The sequence below is a fragment of the Balaenoptera borealis genome, assembly GCF_965194805.1.
Source record: "Balaenoptera borealis genome assembly, chromosome: 13".
NCBI classification, from domain to species: Eukaryota; Metazoa; Chordata; class Mammalia; order Artiodactyla; family Balaenopteridae; genus Balaenoptera; species Balaenoptera borealis.
In genome coordinates this window covers 35347703-35371420 of record NC_138870.1, presented here as the reverse complement: position 1 = coordinate 35371420, position 23718 = coordinate 35347703, and the positions used below count along the sequence as shown (strand labels likewise).

The window sequence follows — 23718 nt, the reverse complement described above, 5'->3', positions numbered from 1 at the left end:
AATATTTCCACTTTGAAAACTATAAAGGCAATGAAAGTGTTAACCCCTCACCAGCAAAATATCTTCTAGATCTCAGGAGACCAGACAAAAAGATTGAATGCTGGACTCTATTTTCTGTTTCACCCATTAATTCATCAAATTTAAAGCAAAGAAAAAAATTGGGAAAAAACATGCTATAAAATATAGAAAAGTTTATATGAATACCTTAAAACAGAATAGAAAATGAGCTAGTGACATAAACAATATATAGAAAATTTAAAATAGTAAATGAAAATATTTTATCAAAGATCCTATTCAACTGGTAGGACATTAGGTTTTTTTCACCTAATTAAAAAAAATTAGTGGTGATGAAGATGTCATAAGAATACTTGTATTATACACTGGCTAATTTCTGAAGGGTAATTTAACAAGTATCAACTATTAAGTATGTTCTGTTGTTTGAACCAGAAATAACATTCTCTTTTATCCTAGGGTTCTAGTCAGAAATACAAATATTTATGTACAAAGGTATATATTGTTATTTAAAATTTAAAACACAAATAGTTAAATATCAACAAAAGATAAAGCATGATACATACAAAATGATTATTAGAAAGCATTAAAATGTTTCAGAGAATTCCTAATGGGATGGAAAAACATTCTGGATTTAATGGCAAGTGCAAAATACCTGCTGTGTATGGATACATATATGCATATGGATGGGAAAAGTCAACAACTAAGGTAGTAATGGCATAGTAGTTAAGACTATAGTCTCTTGACAGACATACCTAGGTTTCTGTGGCCATGTTTCCACTTAGAGTTGATGGCCTTGGGCCATTTACTTAACCTGAGTTCTTTGAAAAATAAAAAGGTACAAACAACGCCAAAGGACAAATATTGTATAATTCTACTTATACGCGGTACCTACAATAGGTAAATTGATAGAGACAGAGTAGAATCGAGGTTACCAGGGACTGGGAGGAAGGGGGAAGGGAGTGTTATTGTTTAATGGGTGCAGAATTTTGTTGGGGATGATGAAAATGTTTTAGGTGTAGACAGTGGTGGTGGTTACACAGCGCTGTGAATGTACTTAATGCCACTGAATTGTATACTTAAAAAGGGTTAAAATGGTAAATTTTATGTATATTTTACCACACAAACAAATGTACAAACATAGCTGGTTAAAATTTTTGTGTAAAGAGCAGTGAAGCCACCAAGACCCTCCCTGCTGCCCCCCAGTCATGCTGAGCCATGACACCTGCAGTCTCCTTCCCCTGCCAATGTCCAAAACACTCTCAGATAAGTTCATTTCACCTCGAGCGGGGGACTGGGGGGGCGGGGGAAGTCATTCCTTACCAGGAGAAAAGACATAGACACTGGAAATTTGGGCCCTAAAAAGAGGTCAGTTCAACAATAAAGTCCCTCAAGTTGATATACCCAAGGTGGTGGTGGTGGTATATGCTTCTGATCAGCTTTTAAGTGCTCCACGTTCAAATAATGAACAGACATATCAGCATCAACAAGTGTCTGAGGAAGTCCTCAAACAGTAGAAATCCAAATGACTAGACCAAAGAAAGGAGCTTAGAGGAGCTGAGGAATTCTGGTTTTAAAAATCTATCTATCTGAATTATGGTTTGCTCAGGGTACATGCCCAGTAGTGGGACTGCTGGGTCGTATGGTAGTTCTATTTGTAGTTTTTTAAGGAACCTCCATACTGTTCTCCATAATTCAAAAAGAGTCATGTACCAATATGTTCATTGCAGCTCTGTTTACAATAGCCAGGACATGGAAGCAGCCTAAGTGTCCATCAACAGATGAATGGATAAAAAAGATATGGCACATATATACAATGGAATATTACTCAGCCATAAAAACAAATGAAATTGAGTTATTTGTAGTGAGGTGGATGGACCTAGAGTCTGTCATACAGAGTGAAGTAAGTCAGAAAGAGAAAAACAAATACCGTATGCTAACACATATATATGGAATCTAAGAAAAAAAAAAATAAAGGTCATGAAGAACCTAGGGGCAAGATGGGAATAAAGACACAGACCTACTAGAGAATGGACTTGAGTGTATGGGGAGGGGGAAGGGTAAGCTGTGACAAAGTGAGAGAGTGGCATGGACATATATACACTACCAAACGTAAAATAGATAGCTAGTGGGAAGCAGCCGCATAGCACAGGGAGATCAGCTCGGTGCTTTGTGACCACCTAGAGGGGTGGGATAGGGAGGGTGGGAGGGATGGAGACGCAAGAGGGAAGAGATATGGGAACATATGTATATATATAACTGATTCACTTTGTTATAAAGCAGAAACTAACCATTGTAAAGCAATTATACTCTATTAAAGATGTTAAAAAAAAAAAAAAATCTATCTGACTCCCCGGGTTTCCGGGAAAAGGACTGTGGACCTGTAATAAACTGGATGATTTCTAACGTAAAAGCATCTGTCAATCAGAGAATGCCCATCCTACCAGATATAAGATATGTTTTCTTTCCCTCTTCAATCATTTATTTACTCATTTGTTATTTTGGGGTTTTTTTGACTAGGTGCCTATTCTGGAACTGCTGGTTATAATTTTCAGATTATCACAAAAAACAGATGGCCACATATAATAGGACATTTATATTATAAGTATTAACTGTGAATTCATTTCTTTTATATTCCATAAGTGTGTGTAATTTGTGGTACACAACAGTGATCACGAAATATTTAGGCATTAATACGTGTAAATAGTAAAAGAGAAGTACTTGAAAGCTTTACATAGAATATACCAAAGCTAGATCAGTAATTTAGACACAATTGTTTATAGAGGAGTGAAGCATGATTTTAAAAGGAGAGGTAAAGGATCACTGGATCATGTAACTGAGACATCTAGCTTCAGAAATGGATGAAGGGGTTAAAAATGTAATTAGAAATCTGTTTTTCTTTGTCTCTTAACCACTGCTTTCCTCTGTACTACCTTTGTTTTCCCACAAACTTTCTTTATGGGATAGCAGAGATGACCACCAGTATCTCAAAAGCTAGGAATCCTAAGAATGAGAACTCGTCTCCCCCAACGGTTCCAGCAAAAGTCCCAAGAAAAGCCCTGATGTGCCAGGCCTGTGTCCCAGTCCCCATTCCGGAAGACGAGGAGTATGTCAGTCCCACCCAGCTCACAGGGATGTTCCCATGCAATGTGGTATTTATTTTCAGTTTGGAATCAATATGGAAGTTCCTTATCTTGTCAAGCCTATTAGGCTCTCCCTTCATCATTGTCAAAGACAGAATACTGAGGCAGCTGAGCAGGATGCGGAGAGAAAACAGAGATGCAGCACCAAACAAAAAGAAGCTATTTCCCATAATTAGCAATGTTCACAGATAACTTGCAAAACATGGAAGGAGGGTAAAGGCTCTTTGGAAAGCAGTTTGATAAGCACTGTTACTTAAAGTAACAACGTAAGCAACTGCAGTCAGCAAACCCAAGACAACAGGATGGGTTTAGCCATTGTCAATTATTTTAAAAATTGCTTTTATAAAAGATCCAAATTTTCAGAATCCTTAGGTACTGTTACAGATAGAACCAATTAATAATTTTAGTTAAGCTCTGGTACCTAGAATAAGCAGACCAGAAATGCAACACCTTTTATAGAATGTGGTCTTAAGCAGATTCCTTTCTGGGATTGTTGCATTTTTTATCACTACATCTTTCCAAATACATGGCTTTTTTTTTTTTCCTCCGATTGTATTTTCCTTTTCCATTATGGTATATTACAGGATGTTGAATATAGTTCCCTGTGCTATACAATAGGACCTTGTTGTTTATCCATTCTATATATAATAGTTTGTTTGCATGTGCTAGTCCCAAACTACCGATCCAACCCTCTCCCACCCCCCTCCCCCTTGGCAATCACAAGTCTGTTCTCTATGTCTGTGAGTCTGTTTCTGTTTCATAGATAAGTTCATTTGTGTCATATTTGAGATTCCACATGTAAGTGATATCTTTCTCTTTCTGACTTACTTCACTTAGTATAATAATCTCTAGGTCTATCCATCCATGTTACTGTAAATGGCATTATTTCATTCTTTCTTATGGCTGAGTAACATTCCATTGTATATATGTACCACATCTTCTTTATCCATTCTTCTGTCAGTGGACATTTAGGTTGTTTCCACGTCTTGGTTATTGTAAATATTGCTGCTATGAACATTGGGGTGCATGTATCTTTTCGAATTATAGTTTTGCCTGGGTATATGCCCAACAGTGGGATTGCAGGATCATATGGCAACTCTACTTTTAGTTTTTTCAGGAACCTCCATCCTGTTCTCCATAGTGGCTGCACCAATTTACATTCCCACCAACAGTGTAGGAGGGTTCCCTTTTCTCCACACCCTCTCCAGCACCAGATGCATGGCTCTGTGTGAAACACATAACCTTTTATAAGGAGATGGTATAATTTGGTGAGATTTATTCCAGGATGGAAGGATGATTCAACAGCCACAAATCAAAACACCACATAAAGAAAACAAAGGATGAAAATCATATGATCATCTCAATAGATGCAGAAAAAGCACCTGACAAAATTTGGTATCCAGTTACGATAAAAACTCTCAACAAAGTTGGTATAAAGTGAATATACCTCGATGCCCATTATCACCACTTTTATTCAACATCATATTGGAATTCCTAGCCATGGCAGACAAGAGAAAGAAATAAAAGAAACCCAAATTGGAAAGGAAGAAGTAAAACTCACTATAGGCTGATGACATGATAGTATATATAGACATCCCTAAGCACTTGACCAAAAAATTATTAGAATAAATGAATTCAGTAAAGGTGCAGGATACAAAATCAATATACAGAAATCTGTTGCATTTCTATACACTAATAATGAACTATGAGAAAGAGAAATTAAGAAAGCAATCCATTTACAATTGCATCAAAAAGAATAAAATACATAGGAATAAAATAACCAAGGAGGTGAAAGGCCTGTACTTTGAAAACTATACAACACTGAAGAAAGAAATTGAAGACAACACAAATAAATAGAAAGATATAACATGCTCATGGACTGGAAGAATTAATACTGTTTAAATGTCCACTCTTCCCAAAGCATCTACAGATTCAATGCAAACCCCATCAAAATATCACAGGCATTTTTCACAGAACTTGAACAAATGGCCCTAAAATTTGTATGGAACCCAAAAGACCCAAATAGCCAGAGCAATTTTAAGAAAAAAGAACAAGACTGAGGTATCATGCTCCCTGATTTCAAACGATACCACAAAGCTACAGTAGTCAAAAGTGTATGGTACTGGCATAAAAACATATACATAGACAAATGGAACAGAATAGAGAGCCCAGAAATAAACCCATGCTTATGTGGTCAATTAATTTAGAACAAAGGAGCCAAGAATATACAATGGGGAAAAGACAGACTCTTCAATAACTGGTGTTGGGAAAACTGGACCACTTTCTTACACCACATATAAAAATAAATTCAAGGACTTCCCTGGTGGTGTAGTGGTTAAGAATCCGCCTGCCAATGCAGGCGACACAGGTTGGATCCCTGGTCCTGGAAGATCCCACATGCCACGGAGCAACTAAACCCGTGCGCCACAACTACTGAAGCCCGTGCACCTACAGCCCATGCTCTGCAACAAGAGAAGCCACCGCAATGAGAAGCCCGTGCACTGCAACAAACAGTAGCCCCCGCTTGCCGCAACTAGAGGAAGCCCGCGCGCAGCAACAAAGACCCAACACAGCCAAAAAAAATTCAAAATGGATTAAAGACTTAAATGTAGATCTGAAACCATAAAACTCCTAAAAGAAAACACAGGCAGTATGCTCTTTGACATCAGTCTTAGCAATATTTCTTTGGATATGTCTCCTCAGGCAAGGGAAACAAAAGCAAAAATTTAAAAATGGGACTACATCAAACTAAAAAGCTTTTTGCACAGCAGATAAAACAATCAACAAAGCAAAAGGCAACCTACTCAATGAAAGAAGATATTTGCAAATGATATATCCAATAAGGGGTTAATATCCAAAATATATGCCTTCATATATTTTAATGTTTAAATATGTTTTCAATTTAAATAAAAATTTGAATTTCAAGCATCACAGGACAGTGCCTTCATTTGGACCATGATGGTTGCAAGTATCCTAGAGAATTCACAATTCAAGCAACTCTTTCATGTAAATGTGCTTATTTTTTCAGTCTAGAGCAGGTTGATATGACATTAGATAAATGCGATAGCGATAAAAAGTATTCCAAACACAGCAGGTGACACAGTATTTTGGGGGATTCATTTGCCAAACTTATTTTGGTATTCTGACTTGAACTCAAGAAATGGAAAGGGGAGAGTAGAACAAATATATACTATTTTGTCATTTTTGTTAGCAGAAACTAACACTTTATAGAAGCTTAATGTACCCAAGGTTCTGTGGGCTTTGTAAGACTAGCATTGTTATAAGGCAGTGTTTCTTTAGCCTAGGGAGCCTTGTACAGGAGTCTTGGAAATTCTAGTAGATCTGTGATATGTCCCAAGGAGTAGGTTTCTGCAAAAATAATTTCCCTAGTGTAAGTAGCCTTTTTGGGGGGACTCATTCCCTTAAAGGATGAAGATGGCTTACATTCCATGGACGTTGAATTCAACCAAGAAAGTGAAAAGGTCCAGCAGTAATTGTGCTACAAGGTCACAAATTGGCATGCTGAATATTGAGAATTCCTTTATTGTAGTCATTTTTCCTGGTGTATTTTGTGTTTGGTGGATTAAATGACAGGTTTCTGTGTTGTACCTGCAGTGATATATATATATCCCATGTGTCAAAAAAAGAAATCAAGAGAATTAAAAAACATTTTGACCTGAATGGATTTCAAAATTTATGGGATATAACTAAACAGTGCTTTAGATGCAAATTTACAGATTTAAATGCCTATATTGGAAAAGATGAAAGGTATCAAATAAACAACCTATGCTTCCACCTTAAGAAACCAGAAAAATAAGAGCAAACTAAACCCCAGGCAAGTAGAGGAAAAGTAATAATAAAGGTCAGAGTGAAAGTCAATGAAATAGAAAACAGAAAGAGAGCAGGAAAAAAACATCAATGAAACAAACACTGGTTCTTTGAAAAGATCAGCAACACTGAGAAACCTTTAGAAATACAGACCAAGGCAGAGATAGAGACAGAGAGAGAGGGAGAGAGGGAAGGAGGGAGAGATGGGGAGAGAAAGAGACAGAGAGAATATACAAATTACCAAAATCGGGAATGAAAGAGAGAGACCTCTTTTAGGTCTCTACTGACCTTAAAGAGACCAAAATGACTGAAGGATTGCTAGGAAACACCATGAACAAATTTGTGTCAACAAATTAGACAAATTAGATGAAATGGACGAATTCCTTGAAAGACACAAGTTAACAAAACTAACTGAAGAAGAAATAGAAAATATGAATAGTCTAGGTATTCATTTTCTATTGCTGCTGTAATAAATTACCTCAAATTTAGTGGCTTAAAAACCCACAGATTTATTATCTTACATTTATAGGTTAGAAGTTCTACTCACTGAGGAAAAATTATAAGTCTCACTGGGCTAAAATCCAAGTAACAGTAGGACTACATTCCCTTCTGGAGGCTCAAGGGGACAATCTGTTTCCTTGAATTTTCCAGCTTCTAGAGGACACCTAGACACATTGGTTGGCTCATGGACACCTTCCTCTATCTTCAAAGCAAGCAATGGCAGGTGTGCTTTGCATATCACATCATTCTGACTCTTCTCCCTTTCTCTTTCACTTTTAAAAACCCTCGTCATTATATTGGGCCCAACTGAATAATCCAGGCTATTCTCTCCATCTCAAAGTCTTTAAATTAATCACATTTGCAAAGTCTCTTTTGCCATGTAAAGTAATATATTCACAGGCTCAGGGGATTAAGACATGGGTATCTTTGGGAGATCCTATAATAAGAAACTGAAGTACTGTTTAAAAATGTTCCCACAAAGAAAATCCAAGGCTCAGATTGCTTCACTGGTAAATTCTTCCAAATGTTTAGCAAAGAAATAATACCAGTCCTTCCAGAAAATGGAGGCTGAGGGAACACTTCTAAACTCATTCTGTAAGGTTAGTGTTACTCTAATATCAAAGCCAGACAAAAACATCATAAAAAAAGAAAACTGACCAGCATCGCTTATGAATATAGGCACAAAAATCTTCAATAAAATACTAGCAAACCGGACTTCCCTGTTGGCACAGTGGTTGAGAATCCACCTGCCAATGCAGGGGACACGGGTTCGAGCCCTGGTCCGGGAAGATCCCACATGCCGCAGAGCAACTGAGCTCGTGTGCCACAGCTGCTGAGCCTGTGCTCTAGAACCTGCGAGCCACAACTACTGAGCCCGCATGCCACAACTGCTGAAGCCCGTGCGCCTACAGCCTGTGCTCCGCAGCGGGAGAGGCCACCACAATGAGAATCCTGTGCACCACGACAAAGAGTAGCCCCTGCTGGCTGCAACTAGAGAGAGCACGTGTGCAGCAGCGAAGACCCAACGCAGCCAAAAATAAATAAATAAAGTTAAAAAAAAAAAAGATTATTAAAAAAAAAAAATGCTAGCAAACCAAGTCCAATAGCATATAAAAAAAAGATTATACACCATGACCAAATATTCCAGTGTGCAAGGTTAGTTTAACGTGCAAAAATCAATTAATATAATACAACATTTTAATAGGGCAAAAACATAAGATTATATTCATACATTCAGAAAAATGTTTAATTTAACCATATCCAACACCCATCTATGAAAAAATCTCTCAGCAAACTTGGAACTTAGAATAGAGGTAACTTTCTCAGCCTGATAAAGGCCACCTACAAAAACCCTACAACTAGCATATACTTAATGGAGAAATGCTGAAGGCTTTCCCTGTAATATTGGGAATAAGGCAAAGATCTCTGCTCTCACCTCTCCAGTGTTGTAGTAGATACTCCAGCCAGTACAATTTGGCAAGAAAAAGAAATTAAGTCTCCAGATTGGAAAGAAAGAAATAAAATTAGCTTTATTTGCAGACAATATAATCCTATATGTAGAAAATCCTAAGAAATTCACCAAAAAATTAACCAAAACTAAAAAAAAATAAGTTCAGCAAAATCACATAATTCAAGACCAATAGACAATAATCAGTTTTATTCCTCTAGCAACAATATGAAAATGAAAAGAAGAAAACAATTCTATTCACAAAATAATCAGAAAGAACAAAATGCTTAGGAATAAATTTAACAAAAAAGTGTTAAGATTTTGTACACCGAAAAATACAAAACATTGCTGAGAGAAATTTTTTAAAGATTTGAATAAGTAGGAAGATATTTCATGTTCATAGACTGGAAGATTCAATATTATTAAGATGGCAATGCTTCCTAAGTTGACGTATAAGTTCAATGCAGTCCCTATAAAATGCCAGCAAGCTTATTTTTATGAAATTGTCAAGCTGATCCTAAAATGTATATAGAGATATAAAGAACCTAGAATAGCCAAACAACCTTGAAAAGAAGATCAAAATTAGAGGGCTTATACTACCTGATTTCAATACATAATATAAAGCTACAACAATTAAGAGAGTGTGGCATAAGGAAAAAATGAAACAGAATTTTGAGTCTGGAAATAAACCCTTACACTCATGTTCAGTTGATCTTTGACAAAGATCTCATGGCAATCTAATAGGGAAAGGATAGCCTTTTCCACATATATTGCTGGGAAAATTGGATAGCCACATACAAAATCATTAATTTAGACACTTACCTCACACCATAAAAGTCACAGGAACTTAGTAAACACCTTGAACTCAAGAAGGGCCAGGCCTTATGAATAAAGATCAAGTTCCTAGAGAGGAATAGGCTCTAGGACAAAACCTAAACAGATTCATACTAAAAAAACCTACAACCAAGACTCTAGAAGATCAGGATGATTCTCCAATAATATAATTGCCTGCTAGAACAAAAATCAACACTCTTCAGAGGAAGATATTAGAATTCAGAGTCTCATCATCTTATCATCCACCATGTCAGTATATGATAAAAAATTACTAGACACGTGAAGAAATAAATTGCCTACACTAGTATTTTTTATTACTGAATTTGACTCAAAGAGAGAAGGGTGAACAAAATTTCTAAGGTTAATCACTAACCCTTTGGCTTCTTTCTTACCTAAACAGGCCAATATTAATTTTTAAATGTTTAAGGTAAAAAGCAGAACACTCAAGAATAAACTCCTTAAACAAGCTGTCCGAATAAAAAGTATTATTCAGATTTCATAGAGTCTGTTATTGTTTGGCTCTGGATTCACTTACCAAAATTGATGCTATGGAAATTTTCACTTTTATTTAAACTGGAAAGAACAGATAGGAAATTATGTAATTAATAATTTTGATAAAGCAATTGTAAACGGATGGCAGTGTTTTCAAGAAGCTGTCAGAGGATAGCTGTTACCTATTAACACTGCCTTGATTTCTGGAAACTCAAAAAGGTTCTAAATTAACATAAGACTGTTAATAATGACCATAGAATTTTCTAATAGTAAAACTTAAAAGCCTTTCCATTGTTAAATCCTGCAAAGTTTCAGGGTGGGAGTGGGGAAACCATTATTATATCAGCGTGACTGTATATAACCCAGAAAATCCATTATGTTTCATTTTGACTCATTAATTTGACATAATATGAATAAAACTATCATTTCCCTTTTTCTACATAATAAGTGTACTTTCCTAGGAACTAAATAGCCTCCTGCCACCACCTTGATCACCACCTCTTTAGTTATTTTACTCACACTTAACACTGTATACCACCTCAAATAGAATCAATTAGTTAAATAAATTTGGTTCATAACCCAACCTCTCTCTCATTCCCCAAGGAAGAAAGGGGAAAATGCTACGCTAAATGCTGTTCATAGTGCCAAATAATTCAAGGTACATAGGCAGAAGTGTGGTCAGGGTATATTTGGAATAGAATGATCACAATTCTGTATTCAGGTCACAATTATAGGAAAAAGTCTGCATTCAAAGTTCATACATGGAGAAAAGATAAAATCAGAAGCAAAATATTTACTTCATAGGCAGAAGCTGAGGTTTGGGATTCAAGCCAACTGCAAGGAAACAGTTCATAACCAGGCAGGAAATTTCTCTGGAAACAAAGCAGAGAAATGAGGTCACACAGTAGTGTAAGCCTGGACTAACTGCCCACTGCTCTGTCAGTGATGTAACGGATTGAACAGATCAGTCCCAACAAGCGTAGATTACTCCTTAGAGCAAAATATGTTTCAGGAGGTTGCAGTTGATGTGTCTTTATGTAATTTTAAAAGAAGTGATGAGCAGACATAGAAAATAAACTTATGGTTACGAAAGGGGAAGGCAGCGGGAGGGATAAATTAGGAAGTTGGGAGTAACGTATACACACTACTATATATAAAATAGATAACCAGCAGAACTGTTTAGCACAGGGAACTCTACTCAGTATTTTGTAATAACCTATAAGGAAAAAGAATTTGAAAAAGAACATATATATATATGTATGTATGTATGTATATATATATGTATATATATATATATACATATATATATATCTGAATTGCTGTGCTGTACATCTGAAACTAACATGATATTATAAATCAACTATACTTCAGTTAAAAAAAAAGTGATGAGGATCCTTTAAAAAAAATTTTATATCTAATTCTCTTCATCTCTAATAATACTGAAAATAAGAATTCAAAGGTTTCTTCTAAATTGTGATTTTCTATAAATTTTTTTACCAGGTGACTATAAGATGATTCAGAAACACACACACACACAGAACAAACATATGACCCAGCAATTCCACTCCTGGGCCCCTTTAGGGCCTCCTATAGGCAGAGCTGATACAGCTAACAAAGAAATGTGGTTTCCAGAGCCCCAGAACCAGCATCACAAAGGTGGATTCAAGCTCAGAGACAGTAGCTTAATAACCAGCACACTTTCTAATCCTTATATCTTTTATTTCTTTTTCTTGCCTTACTGCCCTAGCTAGGGCCTCCACTACAACACTGAATTGAAGTGGTGACAGCAGATATCCCTGTCTTATTCCTGACATCAAAAGAAAAGCTGTCACAGTTTCACCATTAAATATGATGCATACTGTCACTTATTGGTAGATTAAGAAAATTCCCTTCTATTCCTAGGTTTCTAAGAAATGTTAAATTTTATCAGCTAATGGATATTGAACTGTATCAAATGCTGTTTTTCAGCATCTATTGAAAGGGTCTTATCATTTTTATTTTATTCTGATAATGTGTGAATCACATCACATTCCTTGAATAAATCCCACTTGGTCATGATGTATGTTTATGGACTGAGTATTTACGTCCCCTCAAAATTCATATGTTAAAGCCCTAACCCCCGGTGTAGCTCTATTTGGGAATGGGACCTTTAAGGAAGTAATTAAGGTTAAGTGAGGTTATAAAGTGGGGCCCTGATCCCATAGAACAAGTGTCTTTATAAGGAAAGACTTCAGAGATCTCCTGTTCTCTCTTCATGGGCACTCAGAGGAAAGACCTATGAGGACAAAGTGGCCATCTCCAAGCCAGGAAGACCGCTCTCACCAGAAACTCAACCAGCCAGAAACTTGATCTTGGACTTGCCACCCTCCAAAACCGTGAGGAAATAAACTCCTGTTGTTTAAGCCATGTATTCTCTGGTATTTTGTTACAGCAGTCTGAGCAGACTAATATGATACATTATGTTGTTTATATCTTGCTAGATTTGGTGTGAGAATATTTTGTTTAGAATTTCTTCATCTATACTCTGAGGGGCTTTCCTTCTCATAATATTCTTCTAAGTTTCATTTCTCTTTATATCCCTGTTGAGTTTTTTTTTTTTTTTTATTAGGAGTATTTTATTTTATTTTTTTGTTTGCATTCAATGTGATATTTTTTCATTGAAGTATAATTGATTTACAATATTATATTAGTTTCAGGTGTACAACATAGTGATTCAATTTTTTATAGATTATACTCCATTTAAAGTTATTACAAAATAATGCCTATATTTCCCTGTGCTGTACAGTATATTCTTGTTTTTCATAGTAGATACAAAGCATAGTAGTTTGTATTGTATCTCTTAATCCCATACCCCTGTCTTGCCCTTCCCCCTCCCCTCTCCCCACTGGTAACCACTAATTTGTTCTCTGTATCTGTGAGTCTGATTCTGTTTAGTTACATACATTCGTTTTATTTTTTTTAGATTCCACATATAAATGATAACACACAGTATTTGTCTTTGACTTATTTCACTAAGCATAATACTCTATAGATCCATCCATGTTGTCTCAAAAGGCAGAATTTCATTCTTTTTATGGCTGAGTAATATTCCATTGCATATACATACCACATCTTCTTTAGTCATCATCTGTTGATGGACATGTAGGTTGCTTCTATGTCTTGGCTGTTGTAAATAATGCTGCTATGAACATCGGGGTGCATGTATGTCTTTTTTTTTTTTTTTTTTAATTTACAAAGTACTTTATGTAAATTGGTGTGCAATCATTTTAGTTAACTGAATGTTTTAAGGTCAGTACTGCAAATAGCCCCAACTCAAAGCAACTGAACTATTTTTATGTTGGCTATTTCTTTTTTTTTTTTTTTTTTTTTTCACACACACACACTGTATTTTATTTTTACAAGAGATAAATAGACTGACACCAAGCATTGTACATGGATGACCACAACAAAAGCAACACTGATTGCAATTACCAAACATGAAACACACTCATACTTTGATATCAAGAGCATGTTTGCCTTGTATCCTCTAGCTGAGATGTTTTACACTGGCATTTCTTTCTTAAATATTCCATGAAAATATGCAGGGGAGCTATCTGGGCTTGCAGGTTTCTTTGTGGCAATTAATCATAGACTCAATTTGTTTAATGGCTATAAGAATATTTTGATTTTCTAGTTTTCTTGTATCATATTAGATAAGCTGTATTTTTCTACGAATTTGACCATTTTTTCCTGAAATTTCAAAACTATTAGTGTAAAGTTGCTTACAATAGCTTCTATTAACTTTTAAAATAGCTTAGAACAAATAGTTATTTGTGCCTTCTCTCCTTTTTGATTTATGCATTACCAGAGGTTTATCAATTTAATTTTAGCTTTGTTGATTTCGCTTTCCACTGTTTGTTTTTTTAATTAATTTCTATTCTTGTTGTCATTATTTCTTATTTTGACCTTTTTATTTTGTTGTACTTTTTCTAACTTCCTGAATGTTTAGATCACTGATATTCAACTTTTTTCATTTCCTAACGTATACATATTTAGCCTAGAAATTAACCTCTAAGTACTATTTAGCTGCATCACACAAGTTTTAATAAGCTGTATTTTTATTCACTCAGTTCAAAATATTATCGAATTTCCATTGTGAGTTCTCCTTTGAAACATGAGTTATTTGGTAACGTACTTATAAATTTCTACAATGTATGAATATTTTCTACTTCTATAATAAAATTCAAGTTTAACTTCATTTTGATCAGAAAACATACTGTATATAATTTCAATCCTTTGAAATGTGTTTATATTGTACAACAAATGGTCAATTTTTATTAACGTTCTTTTTCTTTTTGAAAAAACATGGATTCTGCAGTTGCTGCATGCAATAAAATTGTTTGTTAATTATATTGTTCAAAGCTAGGGCCTGATTTTCTTTTCCATTTGTTCTGAGAGGAATGTTAAAGCCTCCCACTATAATTATCAATTTATCTATTTATTCTTGTAGTTTTGTCCATATTTGCTTTTGATGGGGGGAGCTGTTACTAGTCACCATAGGAATTTAGAATTTTTCTATACTTCCCTCTGAATTAAACCTTTTATCATTACGAAGTACTCTTCTTTATCTCTGGTAATTACTTTTGCCTTAATAGCTATGTCAGCTTCCCTTTGGCCAGTTATTTTCTAGTATATATTTTTTCCGTATTTTTACTTTCAATCTTTTTTCCATGCTAAATTTCTATTTCAACGTTATGCAACTGCATAAGAATAAATATTTGTTCAATATTTACTTTCAATCTTAATGTATTCTTACATTTTAGCAAAATATATTGGGGTATTTTTTTAGTGAAATCTGAAATTTTCTGTCTTTTAATTAGAGAACTTAGTCTGTGTATCAGTTTAGGTCCACGCAGAAGAGAGAAACTGTATGGTAATTTGAAGGGAAAATGTAATATAGAGAATAATGAACTATAACAGGCGGTTGGATAATGAAGGATTAGCTAGTAAAAAGCAGAGAATTCTAATACATATAGCAGATATAAGGAAAAGCCAACTACTCTAGGGCTGAGACAGAGTGTCCAAGGAAAAGTACACCTCCCTCCCCCACCATCTCAGGACTGATCATAGCTAGGCTCACTGGATGGCAGAGAACTCTCTGTGGTGCCATGTGGGTGGAACTTTCTGGAAGTCTACCCTCTGGAACTTACCGGAAATCCTCACTCCAGGACGCTGGGGAAAGCTGTTCACTGGGAAGCATCTCAAAACACCACCCAAGAAATGGAAAGGTGCTGGCCACTGGGTGCAGCTGGTCACCATGCATGCAGGAACTTTGTGCTGGAGAAAGGACAAGTGCTTGAGGCTGGGGAAGCCATGTGCACTGCAGGAGCTGGATGCTGGAAAGCTGCGCATGCTGCCGGAGCCTGAAGAGTGAGCACAGTGGCACCAGGATGTAGAAACCCTTTCTCTCTGTAATGTCTCTCCGGCGCCCTCTACTGACAAAGCCTCAGTGCCATCTGGCAAAGGAAAAATATTTAAAAGGCCCAGAACCATTTCCACAGAACAGAAAAAAGGGTGAATTTGGAGCTGAGGCAATAAATTGAAAAACAGCACACAGTCCATTTATACTTTAATGTTATTACTTATATATCTGAGTTTAAATCTACCATCTCACAGTGTGCTTGGTATTTGTTCACCTGTTTTATGTTCCTCTTTGTCCCCTTTCTAGCTTTTCTTTTCTTTTCTTTTTGGTTAAGTATTTCTATTATTCTATTTCACCTTTATTTTGCTACTGTTTTAGAGGTAATTCTGATTACAAAACATGTCATTTTACATAACAGCTTTTAACAGCTTTATTGAGGTAAATTACATACCATAAAATTCACTCATTTTAAGTGTACAATTAAATTGTTTTTCAGTAATTTTACAAAGTTGTGAAATCATCACCACAGTTTAATTTTCGGACATTTCTGTTGCCCTCAAAAGAAAACTTGTGGCCAATTTGCAGTTTCTAATTCTAGGCAACCACTGATCTTTTTATCTCTATAGTTTTGCCTTTTCTAGAAATTTCATATAAATAGGAGCATACAAAATGTAGTCTTTGTGTCTGGCTTCTTTCACTTAGCATAACATTCTGGAGGTTCATTCATGTTGTAATATGTATCATTACCTCATTTCTTTTTATTGCCTAACAGTAGTCTCCTTTATGTCTGCACTACATTGTGTTCATCCATTCACCAGTTGATGGACATTTGAATTATTTCCACTTTTTTGGCTATTATGAATAATGTTTCTATGACCATTTGTGTACAAGTCTTTACATGGACATATATTTTCATTTTGAGAGGGTAGATACCTAAGAGAAGAATTGTTTGGGTTATGTGGTAAATTTATTTTTAACATTTTAAGAAACTACCAAAATATTTTCCGAAGTGACTGTACCATTTTACATTCCTGCTAACAACATATGAGGGTTCCAGTTTCTCTACATCCTCACCAAAATCTGTTATTGTCTTTTTCTTATTAGAGTGATTTTTGTGGGTGTGAAGTGTCATCTCATAATTTTTTTTTTTTTTTTACGCACAATATAAATGCTTTATTAACAGCAGATCATCCTCGTGGGCCAGGTGGTCGACCCAGACATCCAGGACCCAGTCCCAAGTTCAGCGCAGCCTCCGAGCCTCTCGCTCTGACTCCAATAGGGTGAGCACGTCGCCCTCGCGCACGGGGCCTTTCACGTTTCGGATGATGAAGCGGCTCATGTCATCCATGAATTCTACGCACACCTGCATGCACTGTCCCTGAGAACCGGTCCTGCCCAGCACCTTGGTGACCCTGGCAAGCTTGATGGGCTGCACACGGCTCGTATCCATGATGGTGGTGCGGTACCTGTCGGGCGTAGAGCTCATTATAATTTTAATTTGCATTTTCCTAATAACTAATGATATTGAGCATCTTTTCATGTACTTATTGGCCATTCATATATTCATTTTGCTGAAATGTCTATTGAAATCTTTTCCCCATTATTTGTCTTATCGTTGAGTTGTAAGAGCGCTTTATATATCATGGATACAAGTCCCTTATCAGATATATGATTTACAAATAGTTTGCAATCTGTGGATTGTCTTTTCACTTTCATATTATGTTTTCTGAAGGACAAAATTTTTAATTTTAATAAAGTCCAATTTATCAGTTTTTTCCTTCCATTGCTTGTGATTTTCATGTTCTTTCTAAGAAATCTTTGCCTAACCCAAGACCATGAAGATTTACTCCTATGTTTTCTGCTAGGATTTTCATAATTCTAGGTCTTACATTTATGTCTATGATCCATTTTGAGTTTATTTTTGTGTATGGTATGAGGCAAGGGTCTAAATTCATCATTTTGCATGTAGATATCTAATTATTCCAGCACTATTTGTTGAAAACAAATCATCCTTTCCCTCACTGAATTGTCTTGGCACCTTTATTGAAAATCGACATAATAAATATGAGGGTTTATATCTGGACTCAAAAATATATTCATGACTTGTCAAATTCTAATGATAATTAGTACTTTACTTTTCCTCTGGTGCACTTTTATTCTACTTAACCTCCTCTATTGGTTTATATGCTAGTGTTATCATGTTTCAATTTCTATATATTTTGAAACCCCCCCCCCAAAAAAATCCTAGTATTATTATTTGATACAGACCCTGTTTACTCAGATTTACCCAGAGCTTTACCATTTTTGTGTTCTTCATTCCTTCTTGCATCTGGAAACTTCTACCTAGGACCATTCTCATTTTTTAACCTAGAGAACTCCCATTAGTATTTCCTTTAACACAAGTGTGCTGACGATGGATTATCTTAGTTTTTATTTGTGTGAAACATTCCTGAGGAATATTTTCACTCGGTACAGAATTTTAGGTTGGTAGTTGTTTTCTTTCAAACTCATTAAAAAGTGTGTTCCATTATCTTCTGGCTTCCATTGTCTTTTAAAAAATATATTTTATTGGGACTTCCCTGGCAGTCCAATGGTTAAGACTCCATGCTTCCACTGCAGGAGGCATGGGTTCAATTCCTGGTCAGGGAACTACAATCCCACATGCCACACAGCACGGCCAAAAAAAAAAAAAAAAAAAAAAAAAAATATATATATATATATATATATATATATATATATATATATATATATATGATTATTACCTTTGGGATTTTTATTCTGAATATTCTCTTCCAGTTCTATCATCCAGATCACTAATTACTTCTTAAACTTTGTCAAAAATTCTGTGAAATCAACATGTTGCAGTCTAATTTTGTTCATAATGATTTTTATTGCTAGAATTTTTTTTCAAATTTGCAGTTGTTTAAGGATAGCCACAAATTCTTTGTTACACTTCCTACTGAGACATTAAGTCCAGCTCCTCTCTCTGAATCTGAGCTGACTTTAGTGATTTGCTTGGCCAATAGAATGCATTGGGAGTGAGGTTCTGGGACTTCCAAGGTTAAATCATAAGAAGTTCTGCAACTTTGACCTGAAATGCTTGTTCTGGGGACACTTAGTACTCAAGATGCTCCCTTTGGGAGCCCAGCCATCATGTTAAACAAGCCACATGGAGAATGTGTTGCCACTCGTCAGAAGTTCTAGCTGAGCTCCCAGCAGACAACAAGCATCAACTTGTCTGCTAATATCCACGCAAACAAGTTGTCTTGGATATCCAACCTGTTTAAATCGTCCAATAACTGTAGCCCCAAAATAGAATTCCTAAGCTTACAGTTGGACACGGGAACAGACTAGGATCAGCACTAGATTAGCCTCAGTGCTTCTCTTTCACTTTTCTTTTTCATGCCATCCTTCTCCCACCTTTTTCTAATTAATTTTCAGAGTTTTCGAAACTCCATTTTTCTATTCCTTTTACTGCCACTCTTATTCTTCTTTCTCTGGACATGAAAGTATCCATTTTAGACTATAAAGACTATAAAGAGGTGATGGAAAATGGAGGTAAAATAATACAATTGGAATTCAGGAGAGAAAACAATGTACATAAAATGTGCAGAATATTGAAAAGAGTGGTTTTATTTTTTAAGGCCAAATTTTATGAAGTTATTCTCTTAAGTTTAAAGATCAATGATTCAGAACTTGTACAAATTTGGGAAAACAATTAAACCAATTATACTGCCATAGTATGGTGGAAATTACTTGCCTTACTAGACACAAATATACAGAAATCTTGGTGTTGGTGAGGAAAATTAATTATCTTTTTTAGCCTAACATTATAATATTTGTTTTTCAGGGAAACATTATTTGACCCATCGCTTAAATAAAATAATAAATTAATGAGATTTTGTTTTAGGACAAGGTATAACTTTCAGTGGAAATGATTTGACACAGCACACAAATCTAGGTACTAAACAAGCTGTGTTATAAAGGGATTTTAACATACTAATAATCTACAATGGAAGATTTTCTAGGGAACATTTAATTCAGGGAAAACTTTTATAAACAATAAAATGTATGGTGATAATAAGTACTACTTTATGTGTTATGTATAACATTTTAAGTTTATTTTGTTTCCTTTGCTTTAGGGGTAGTAATTATATAATGTATTACTGAATGCTCACTAAATATTAATTGCGCATAGGTTACTTTTAAGAAATTTTATTTTTTATTGATTAGGAAATATAAAATATTTTCTCCAAGTTTTAGGCAGGTAAATTCTAAAACAATATGCCCTTTATTTATTTTCATATTACTACATATTAAGCCATCATTTCCCATATGCAGCTACTGCTACTGATAATATATATCCTATGTTGAATGCTTACAACGTGCCAAGAACTATTCTAAGCACTTAAAATGTATTTTCTAATTTAATCCTCCTAAGAATGGAAGGGGTAATGCCCATTTTACAGATGAAGAAACCAAGTCACTGAGAAGTTAAGTAATCTACATGTTTTATGGCTGTAATACTAGGTGACGCTTAAGTTTATGCAGAGTCAATCTAAATAACACATCTTGCTTAAATTACATAATTACTTAAATTATATAAGTTATATAATTTTCTAATACCTTTTTAAAAAATGACTGTTAAGGACACTGCAATTAACTTCAGTAGAATGCCAGATGCTAATACCTAAAGGTTATGATAAAGTTAAAGGATAAAGATTAAATTGACCTGTGAAAACTTAAGCAATCAAAAATTCCAGCGTAAATGAGAAAATACATCTTACTGGACTAGTCTTTTGAAACCCACATTTTCATCTCCATAGCAAATGTCAGGAATTCAGGTTGGACTTGAATGTTTTATGGCTGCAGTATTAGGTGATGATCTCAGTATGAGCTTTTCCAACATTCTGCATTTGTCTTATACTGTCAAAATGTATGACATTGGTCTTTAAAATCTTTGCTCAGAAAGATATCTGTATTTTTATAAAAGTTCTATGTTCTATAATAATAGTTTAGCCTGGAAAATGTCAAGATTCTTTTTAAATAGAACCTCTAACTCCTTTTTAAAAAATGTTCTTGCATACCTTCATTTAGTTCTCATCTGATAAATCTGAACATATAGCTTTAGATAATGTATGCCTTCTCCACCATAACATTTGAAATTAAAGAATCAAATTGTAGAAACCCATATACATCAAATTATGAACTGCGTCTTTAAGATAACCTCTGAAAAAATATCTTTACTTGAATAAGCTAGAGAGATGATGATTCATGCCATAATTTTATCTCATGAAACTATAGCAAATCTCTTTTGGCTAACATCCCAGCCAAACTCTAAATGTGACTTAAATCTAGATGGAACATAGTTGTCAGATTCTGTACTCATTTTAAGTTTCTTAACTCTATACTCCAAAACTGCATTTGACCACCTGTAGCCACCAATTACAGAGAAGACTGAAAATAAAACCACGCTTAAGATTTTAAGCCCTAAGTATAGCTCTGGGAGGTGCAACAGTTACATTAAGCACTAAGTAATTTTTGCATTTTCATTCAGTTTTGTGTGTTTCTGTATCTAGCATAGAGGATCTTCTTAAATAATCATAATAGCAAAATGAAGAAAAGAGCTTCAATTTGAGGATCTCTGCACCATGTACATTACATACGTTACTGCCAACCAGCATTACGATCCTGGAAGATAGGTGGTGCTCACAGGCAAAGGTGGTACTCATTGCTCTAGTCTTTTGTCCTCTGACTCAGTCTATAAGGAGGAGTTTGGTTTGGCCTGGTTTGGTTTAAGGAACACTGCATTGGCCACATCTAGGGGCTCGGTGTATGGCTATTTATCAAATGCCGTACCAAGACTGGGATACCAATAAGAGCTAAGAATTAGTACTACACCTTTAAAATGGAATCAGCTCTTTCTCTTTTGATTTTATCCTCACAAGAAACGTATTACCTTGGAAATAAAATCGTCCCTTAAGAGTTGAAAAACACTTTATTCTGAATGTTGGCAGTAAGGTGTTAAAATATATGAAGTGGCAACTTGTAGGGATGCAAGCCTCCTTAGTGCTAAAATGAACAGTTTTAGCTCATAGCTGAGACTCAATCTAAAAATTATAGAAATCACTTAGATTCACATATGGTGTCATTAATTACTCGAAGGAAAAACAATGAGATCTTTCTTTGCTAGATTTCTATCTATTAATTAAGTGGGCTACTAATCTGCATTCATTTGGGGGAATAATAGCTCCAAGTTATTTCTAAATGCAAGTGAAAAACTTTCTCCTATGGATACTCAGCCTTCAATTCATGTTATAAACAAAAGGATGGGAATTGAGAGAAGAAATGTTACTTTCTATCCATCCTCATTACAAGATGCTTACTTATAGGTCATAATCCAAGATTGTAAACAAGCTTCAACTAAAAAGCCTACAAATAAAATCATTTTAGAAGATGGGAGGTCATAGGGGCTGATAAAACAGTTTACACTGTTCTAATGTAGCTCTCCGTATCTTGTGTTGCAAGACGGATCAAAGTCTCTACAGACCATTAAGGAAAAACTAAAGCAAAAGTAGCCAGAGGTGAAACCAGATACAGAGAAGGGCACAAGCCGGTGCCCAATGAGACCTAGTGAAATAAAGCAAAAGCAGAATCAGTAAATGGCAAAGGACACAAACCAAGTTGCCCAAACGAAACAATAAAAACTAGTAGAGATAGAAAGAGCAGAGATCTAAAAGATACTTAAGATTTAGATCTGCTTGGGCTAAAAGAATCAAATCAAAGAGAGCACACACAGACAAAAATGTCTTTGTGGAAACCATCAAAGATGTGCTGTAGCAGCCTGAGCCAGAAAGCATGAGAATGAGTGTGAATCTCTCTCTGCTAACAAGACACAACTCAAGGCACCTGACCCACCAGGATTAAATCAGAAGAGCCCTATCTGTGTCATGTTACTAAGAGAAGGTATTGGCCCTTTTGCAAAGGTTCTGCCAATTGGCTCTTTCTAAATGTGGAAAAACACTTATCACCATTCTTGGGATCATTGGGGTTATTGGCTCTGACTTCAGTTAAGTAGGATAAACAAACCTTAGCTCAAATGGAAGCTTCTTCTCTTGCATTCCTCCACACCAGGCTCTCACAGTTAATTCTGATTGAGAACTTCTAAAGGATTACCCATATTTATTTGCTTTTCTCATGTGTCTATATCTTCACATGTACCTGGTTTAATGGACAGCTCTTAAGAGTGTTGTCATTTCAGGTGTTTCCTAATGACTAAATATTTGCCCTATTTTGGCAGTGCTAATCAGCTCACCTGCAGATAGGGATGTCCAGTGTATTTAGTTTTTGCTTTTGTTTTGGGCAAGGGTCAAATAGCTTATGATGGACCCCTTTTAAAAAGCATTAGTGATATATTTATTTAAATAATATTCTCACTTAAGTTATATGGGGACAGGCAGGATAAGGTATACATCTGCCAGAGGATAGGCTGATTTCACATGATCTCTCCACTAAAAATTATGAAATAGGAAATGGAAAACATTAAGATTTCTTTAGAATTCTCTTTTACGGTTATACACATTGCCCTACACCTACCATTCTATGCTTGAGATTGCTATGATAGAAGAGTAGGATGGTAGAAAAGGACTGGGGGTAAAGTGCAAGAAAATGGAATGAATGAGAGAGCCACTTATAATTTGTTCAGATTTAAGTACTGGATTATCGATTTGCTAATAGGATGGTTCCCCCACATGGAAAATATATGCAAAGCTGACATATAATTTTTGTTTTTTTAAATTGCTATATATTACTCTACCTTACTTGTCTAAAAGACATTCAGCCAACAACCTCTCATCTCTGTATTATAACCAAGAAGCAGGAAATAAGGGGGAAGGCTGTAATAAACCAAATGAGAAATTATAATTTTTGTCCACTAGTGCTCATGAACTTCACCCAGAAAACAACCCTTTGGATTTTCAGTCAGTCTCTGTTTTCCCTGCCTGTGGCAGCATAAAAGCAACAGACTAGAAAGGAAGACAAGGCAGGTAATAGAAAGCACA

At 35.4% G+C, this 23718-nt stretch overlaps 1 protein-coding gene and 1 pseudogene across 8 annotated transcripts in view; both read right to left on the bottom strand.

Annotated features, from left to right (window-relative positions):
- Positions 1–23718, bottom strand: part of PPHLN1 (periphilin 1) — a 259607-nt gene that overhangs the window by 191516 nt on the left and 44373 nt on the right. The gene's annotated exons all lie outside the window — the stretch shown is intronic.
- On the bottom strand, positions 15853–17124 carry LOC309608865 (small ribosomal subunit protein eS28 pseudogene; annotated as a pseudogene). Its single transcript has one exon. The product of its transcript is annotated as a small ribosomal subunit protein eS28 pseudogene (transcript).